The following is a 2,362-nucleotide window of genomic DNA, read 5'->3' as shown; positions in this document are numbered from 1 at the left end:
TCCATTTGTTTATTCTGATCACACTGTGTGGTAGTTCCAATTTATGAGCGACTAGCATATACCACAAGAACAGTTCACTGATTTCCTACAATCCTTCAGGGAACTCGGGTGGAAATGGTGGCTAATAAAATATTTGCATGTATCTGCAAGGGAGGCACCAGACCTGAGAAGTGGTCCTTTTATTTGAATCTCATACAATGTACAATTAAGTAATTTTTTTATTCTCATGGATAATTACTATCCACACTCCAAAATCCACACTAATAAAAAGAAAGAATGGACTGGATAATTAAAAAAAAAAAAAAAAAAAACCTTTTGTTTAATTTTAGAACATACTCTATGGGTTTCTAAGCAGGTTCACTTCCCAAATTATGTTTGGCCAAGGCAATGATGTGATTCATTTGCATGCTGTGTGCCCAAGGTGGGAGAGTTGAGTCAGAGCATGTTGGGTGACAAAAGGGAGTTGGCCTAAAACTAAATATTTGCTAATGACAAAACAGAGCCCTAAATACTGCCTTTTCCAGGCCAGTTCCTTGTTTGAGAATCTGGAACCACATCAACCAAGTCCAAACCCCCTGCTTAGCTTCTCATTTCTCCACCTGTTCTCAGCTCTCAGTGTGAGGGGACTTGCCCGAGGATGGCACAGAGATGACCAGCTGGAATCCAAGTCTTTGGGGGCTGGCCCACCCAGGTCATTAGCTGTGTCACAACTATTCTCTGTGGCTGGGGTCCCAATTCTTGCCCAGATGATGCCCCCTCTCTCAGCTATTCCTTTACCCCATGGCACCCCTCATGTATGAGGCCTTCTTCCTCCTCCAAATCATTTGAGGCCCAGCCCATGTTCCCATCTCCTCCTAAATATGTCCCTAAAAAAAGTAATTTGTTGTTTAAAAAAAAAAAGTTGGGGGAACAAAAGTTGTCTACTGGTTTTAGCACATTCTTACTGGACTAATAGACTCTGAGGGGTTGCTGTGATCTGAAAATTTGCGTATGACTCTGCAGATTCAGAAACTCAATGAATTTAGAAACTGAATGAGCCCACCCAGTTGCTCCAATCTGGGAAGCAGGAGAAGAGAAAGGCATGGAAAGAAGAGATGGTGGGGTGTGTATGTTTTTGGTCTCCAATCTGTGTTTACTTGAAAATGGCAAAAAGAGTGAGGGAGCCCTAAATAATCTGGCAGTCAGCAAGAGTACACTGAGCAGCTATTCCTTGCTCATCTCGCGGCTCACGCTGGAGAAGATGCAGCTCTTGGGGAGCCTGTATTCTAGTTAGGGAGGCAAGAATAACACACATGAACTGACACAAACCATGCAAGACAGGACCAAGTGAGACAGAGGATCACCTGTGTGGGGCAGACGATCAACCCTATCATTTACAGTTGAAGATGTTCGTTCAGAACAGGGGCATCACTAACACTGTTGACGGAGGTGGAGCTCCATCTGAACCCTGAAGGGTGACAGGAGTGGAGAAGGGCTGGGGGATGGGTGAGGGGAGGGCGGGTGGAGAGTCGGGGAAAGGAAAAGTCCAGCATGCCCATGAGTCTGTAGACAGAACAACCCATTTGGAATGGGGGTTTTGTGGTTGGAAGTAGTAGAAGAGAAATGGAATGAGCCCAGATGGTGGAAACACTTGAAAATCTAGTCAAGTAGATCGTTCATTTATGATGTCATTATTCTGTCCTTCTTTCCTTCTTTCCTTCCTGCCTTCCCTCCCTCCCTCCTTCCTTCTCACCAAGTATTTACTGAGTGTCTGGTACATACAACACAGTGCTAAGCCCTTGAAAATCTGGCTAAGTAGCTCATTCATTTGTTTGTGATTTCATTAATCAGTCCTCCCTCCCTCCCTCCCTCCCTGACTCCCTCCCTTCCTTCTTGAGTGCCCAGTACAAACAGCACAGTGTTAAGGCCTATGCAGGAAACAAGGAAGCGTGAGGATCATATCGTTATTGCTAGGAACCTCATAATTTAACAGAGGAGTCAGACCTCCTTATGAAAATCTCACGGGTGCTTCAAGAGGGGATGAGGACCATCTGCTCAGCTGTGCAGTGCTACCCAGAGAGGAGCGGCAGCGAGGGCTCACTGCCTCACGGGGTGATTGCGGAGGTGGTGTTTGAGCTGCAACTTGAAAGAGAGTCAAGTCTGAAACGTGATGAAGAGGGGCAGGTGTTCCAGGAAAAGTATCAACAAGTATGGGAAAGGGGAATCGAGCATTCTGCCCAGGGAATGGCAAGTAACGGTTTGGAGTGGCCACAAGGGGTTGATATACTTGGGCACTGAGAGATTAAGACGGAAATGGAGAAACCCCTGAACATGAAAACTAAAAAGGACCTCTGAAACTTCTACCTCTACGGCTCCCTCTTGT

The sequence above is a fragment of the Pan troglodytes genome, chromosome 5 (genome assembly GCF_028858775.2).
Source record: "Pan troglodytes isolate AG18354 chromosome 5, NHGRI_mPanTro3-v2.0_pri, whole genome shotgun sequence".
NCBI lineage: Eukaryota > Metazoa > Chordata > Mammalia > Primates > Hominidae > Pan > Pan troglodytes.
Note: the sequence above shows the minus strand (reverse complement) of the source record.